Source organism: Triticum urartu, chromosome 1 (assembly GCF_003073215.2).
Source record: "Triticum urartu cultivar G1812 chromosome 1, Tu2.1, whole genome shotgun sequence".
In the NCBI taxonomy this organism is placed as follows: Eukaryota; Viridiplantae; Streptophyta; class Magnoliopsida; order Poales; family Poaceae; genus Triticum; species Triticum urartu.
In genome coordinates, this window is record NC_053022.1 from 17,854,185 (window position 1) to 17,860,184 (window position 6,000).

Sequence of the window (6,000 nt, forward strand, 5' to 3'; positions counted from 1 at the left end):
CAAGAGGTATAAGACCTCCGACGATTTTCTTAGCCCGCAAACTAAGGGAGAAAAGCTCAATTGTTGAACTTGTGCTCAGATTGTCTGAGTACAACAATCGCTTGAATCGAGTGGGAGTTGATCTTCCAGATGAAATAGTGATGGTTCTCCGAAGTCATTACCACCAAGCTGCTTGAGCTTCGTGATGAACTATAATATATCAGGGACATATATGATGATCCTTGAGATATTCGCGATGTTTGACACCACAAAAGTAGAGATCAAGAAGGAGCATCAATTGTTGATGGTTGGTGAAACCACTAGTTTCAAGAAGGGCAAGGGCAAAAAGGGATGCTTCATGAAACGGCAAATCAGCTGCTGCTCTAGTGAAGAAACCCAAGGTTGAACCCAAACCCGAGACTAAGTGCTTCTTTAATAAGGGGAACAGCCACTGGAGCAGAATTACCCTAGATACTTGGTAGATGAGAAGGCTGGCAAGGTCGATAGAAGTATATTGGATATACATTGTGTTGATGTGTGCTTTACTAGTACTCCTAGTAGCACCAGGGTATTAGATACTGGTTCGGTTGCTAAGTGTTAGTAACTCGAAATAAAAGCTACAGAATAAACGGAGACTAGCTAAAGGTGAGCTGACGATATGTGTTGGAAGTGTTTCCAATGTTGATATGATCAAGCATCGCACGCTCCCTCTACCATCGAGATTGGTGTTTGCGTTGAGCATAGACATGATTAGATTATGTCTATCGCAATACGGTTATTCATTTAAAGAGAATAATGGTTACTCTGTTTATTTGAATAATACCTTCAATGGTCTTGCACCTAAAATGAATGGTTCATTGAAATCTCGATCGTAGTGATACACATGTTCATGCCAAAAGATATAAGATAGTAATGATAGTACCACCTACTTGTGGCACTGCCACGTAAGTCATGTCGGTATAAAACGCATGAAGAAGCTCCATGTTGATGGATCTTTGGGCTCACTCGTTTTGAAAACTTTGAGACATGCGAACCATGTTTATTGGTGTATATGCATGAAGAAACTCCATGCAAATGGACCGTTTGGACTCACTTGATTTTCAATCACTTGAGACATGCAAATCATACCACATGGGCAAGATGATTGAAAGCCTCGTTTTCAGTAAAATGGAACTAGAAAGCAACTTGTTGGAAGTAATACATTTTGATGTGTGCAATCCAATGAGTGCTGAGGCATGTAGTGGATATCGTTATGTTCTTACTTCACAGATGATTTGAGTAGATGTTGAGTATATTTACTTGATGAATCACGAGTCTGAATTATTGAAAGGTTCAAGTAATTTCAGGGTGAAGTTGAAAGATCGTCGTGACAAGAGGATAAAAGATCTATGATATGATCATAGAGATGAATATCTGAATTACGAGTTTGGCATAGAATTGAGACATTGTGAAAATTATTTCACAACTAATATAGCCTGGAACACCATAGTGTGATGGTGTGTCCGAACATCATAACTGCACCTTATTGGATATGATGCATACCATGATGTCTCTTATCGAATTACCACGATAGTTTATGGGTTAGGCATTAGAGACAACCACATTCACTTTAATAGGGCACCACGTAATTCCGATGAGATGACACCGTATGAACTATGGTTTAGAGAAACCTAAGCTGTCATTTCTTAAAAGTTTGGGGCTGCGACGCTTATGTGAAAAAAGTTTCAGGCTGATAAGCTCGAACCCAAAGCGGATAAATGCATCTTCATAGGACACCTAAAACAATTGGGTATACCTCCTGTCTCAGATCCGAAAGCAATAAGGGATTGTTACTAGAATCGGGTCCTTTCTCGAGGAAAAGTTTCTCTCGAAAGAATTGAGTGGGAGGATGGTGGAGACTTGATGAGGTTATTGAACCGTCTCTTCAACTAGTGTGTGGCAGGGCACAGGAAGTTGTTCCTGTGGCACCTACACCAATTGAAGTGGAAGCTTATGATAGTGATCATGAAACTTCAGATCAAGTCACTACCAAACCTCGTGGGATGACAAGGATGCGTACTACTTCAGAGTGGTACGTGATCCTGTCTTGGAAGTCATGTTGCTAGACAACAATGAACCTACGAGCTATTGAGAAGCGATGGTGGGCCTAGATTCCGATAAATGGCTCGAGGCCATAAAATCCGAGAGAGGATCCATGTATGAAAACAAAGTGTAGACTTTGGAAGAACTACTTGATGGTCGTAAGGCTGTTAGGTACATATGGATTTTAAAAGGAAGATGGACAATGATGGTAAGTATCACCATTAAGAAAGCTCGACTTGTCGTTAAGGTGTTTTCCGACAAGTTCAAGGAGTTGACTACGATGAGACTTTCTCACTCGTAGTGATGCTAAGAGTCTGTTGGTATTATATTAGCGATTACTGCATTATTTATGAAATCTTGCAAATAGGATGTCAAAACATTGTTTCCTCGACGATTTTCTTGAGGAAAGGTTGTATGTGATACAACCGGAAGGTTTTGTCAATCCTGAAAGATGCTAATAAGTATGCAAAGCTCCAGCAATCCTTCTAAGGACTGGAGTAAGCATCTCGGAGTTGGAATGTACGCTTTGATGAGATAATCAAAGATTTTGGGTTTATACAAAGTTTATGAGAAACTTGTATTTCCAAAGAAGTGAGTGGGAGCACTATAGAATTTCTGATGAGTATATGTTGTTGACATATTATGGATCAGAAATGATGTAGAATTTCTGGAAAGCATATAGGGTTATTTGGAAAGTGTTTTTTCAATGGAAAGCCTGGATTAAGCTACTTGAACATTGAGCATCAAGATCTATAAGGATAGATCAAAACGCTTAATGGTACTTTCAAATGAGCACATACCTTGACATGATCTTGAAGGTGTTCAAGATGGATCAGTCAAAGAAGGAGTTCTTGCCTGAGTTGTAAGGTATGAAGTTAAGACTTAAAGCTCGACCACGGCAGAAGAAAGAGAAAGGACGAAGGTCGTCCCCTATGCTTAAGCATAGGCTCTACAGTATGCTATGCTGTGTACCGCACCTGAAGTGTGCCTTGCCATGAGTCAGTCAAGGGGTACAAGAGTGATCCAAGAATGGATCACAGGACAGCGGTCAAAGTTATCCTTAGTAACCTAGTGGACTAAGGAATTTTCTCGATTATGGAGGTGGTAAAAGAGTTCGTCGTAAACGGTTACGCCGATGCAAACTTTGACACTAATCCAGATTATTCTGAGTAGTAAACTGGATTCGTATAGTAGAACAGTTATTTGGAATAGCTCCAAATGTAGCGTAGTAGTTGCATCTACAAGGTGACATAGAAATTTGCGAAGTACATACGGATCTGAAAGATTCAGACCCGTTGACTATAACATCTCTCACAAGCATAACATGATCAAACCCAGAACTCATCGAGTGATAATCACATGGTAATGTGAACTAGATTATTGACTCTAGTAAACTCTTTGGGTGTTAGTCACATGGGAATGTGACCTTGAGTGTTAATCACATATCGATGTGAACTGGATTATTGACTCTAGTGCAAGTGGGAGACTGTTGGAAATATGCCCTAGAGGCAATAATAAATTAGTTATTATTATATTTCCTTGTTCATGATAATCGTTTATTATCCATGCTAGAATTGTATTGATAGGAAACTCAGATACATGTGTGGATACATAGACAACACCATGTCCCTAGTAAGCCTCTAGTTGACTAGCTCGTTGATCAATAGATGGTTACGGTTTCCTGACCATGGACATTGGATGTCGTTGATAACGGGATCACATCATTAGGAGAATGATGTGATGGACAAGACCCAATCCTAAGCATAGCACAAGATCGTGTAGTTCGTATGCTAAAGCTTTTCTAATGTCAAGTATCATTTCCTTAGACCATGAGATTGTGCAACTCCCGGATACCGTAGGAATGCTTTGGGTGTGCCAAACGTCACAACGTAACTGGGTGGCTATAAAGGTACACTACAGGTATCTCCGAAAGTGTCTGTTGGGTTGGCACGAATCGAGACTGGGATTTGTCACTCCGTGTGACGGAGAGGTATCTCTGGGCCCACTCAGTAGGACATCATCATAATGTGCACAATGTGATCAAGGAGTTGATCACGGGATGATGTGTTACGAACGAGTAAAGAGACTTGCCGGTAACGAGATTGAACAAGGTATCGGGATACCGACGATCGAATCTCGGGCAAGTATCGTACCGCTAGACAAAGGGAATTGTATACGGGATTGATTAAGTCCTTGACATCGTGGTTCATCCGATGAGATCATCGTGGAACATGTGGGAGCCAACATGGGTATCCAGATCCCGCTGTTGGTTATTGACCGGAGAGTCATCTCGGTCATGTCTGCATGTCTCCCGAACCCGTAGGGTCTACACACTTAAGGTTCGGTGACGCTAGGGTTATAGAGATATTAGTATGCGGTAACCCGAAAGTTGTTCGGAGTCCCGGATGAGATCCCGGACGTCACGAGGAGTTCCGGAATGGTCCGGAGGTAAAGAATTATATATAGGAAGTGCTATTTCGGCCATCGGGACAAGTTTCGGGGTCACCGGTATTGTACCGGGACCACCGGAAGGGTCCCGGGGGTCCACCGGGTGGGGCCACCTGCCCCGGGGGGCCACATGGGCTGTAGGGGGTGCGCCTTGGCCTATATGGGCCAAGGGCACCAGCCCCTAGAGGCCCATGCGCCAAAGGGACAAGAGGAGGGGAGAGTCCTAAAAGGGGAAGGCACCTCCGAGGTGCCTTGGGGAGGATGGACTCCTCCCCCCCTTGGCCGCACCCTTCCTTGGAGGAAGGGGCAAGGCTGCGCCCTCCCCCTCTCCCTTGGCCCTATATATAGTGGGGAAGGGAGGGCAACCAACCTAAGCTGGCGCCTCCCTCTCCCTCCCATGAGACATCTCCCTCCTTCCGCAGCACTTGGCGAAGCCCTGTTGGAATCCCGCTACTTCCACCACCACGCCGTTGTGCTGTTGGATCTACATTAACCTCTCCTTTCCCCTTGCTGGATCAAGAAGGAGGAGACGTGCTCCGTACGTGTGTTGAACGCGGAGGTGCCGTTCGTTCGGCGCTAGGATCATCGGTGATTTGAATCACGACGAGTACGACTCCATCAACCCCGTTCTCTTGAACGGTTCCGCGCGCGATCTACAAGGGTATGTAGATCCACTCCTCCCTCGTTGCTAGATGACTCCATAGATAGATCTTGGTGACAAGTAGGAAAATTTTGAATTTATGCTACGTTCCCCAACATGAGTAACTAGCCAACGACGGCGAGCAAGCAGCAGGAGCGGCGCACAGCACGTGCGCATCCAAGCAGGAACCCTCGCCGGTGAGCTCCGCCGCCCCCGGGGCACCGGCGTGGACGACAGCGCACGAGCGCGGGATGGCCGGCGACAGAGTATGGCTGAGCTGGGTATGACAAGGGCCTAATTGCATTTTTGTTTTCAGATTGAAGGGTGCCTTTGTAAAAATACCAGGAACTGACAGTTATGACACATCATCAAATACAGGCCCCACATGTCATAATCACGGTTAAAATGTCCAAATAGACCGATCAGTGTTTTTTGCAAAAGATTAGGCCAAAAATCAGTGGTTTCTGGCCCAAATTCGTAAAAGAGTCTTTTCTGCAAACCTATGCGCTAATGTGGTGGTTTTCTGTAATTCACTCTAAGGCCCCATACATAACTATTTGCTTGCACTTCTTAAGGCTCCGTAGAAAATAATTTACAAATTAGTGAGTAGCTTGCGGGTTCCGGAAGTCATTTTCGTTTTCTTAGGGCAAAACTAAGCTTTATTGATGATAATCCACATGGAGTGGGATACAAATCTGATTGTAGGGGTTAACCAACCAAGTGTGGCGCCCCGCACCGACAGAAAGTGCATGCTTAGCTAAACTATGGGCTTCGCCGTTCAAAGAGCGGCTTTCAAACACAAAATTGTTGGGTTTCGTAGTAATTTCAAAAAATTTCCTACGCACACGCAG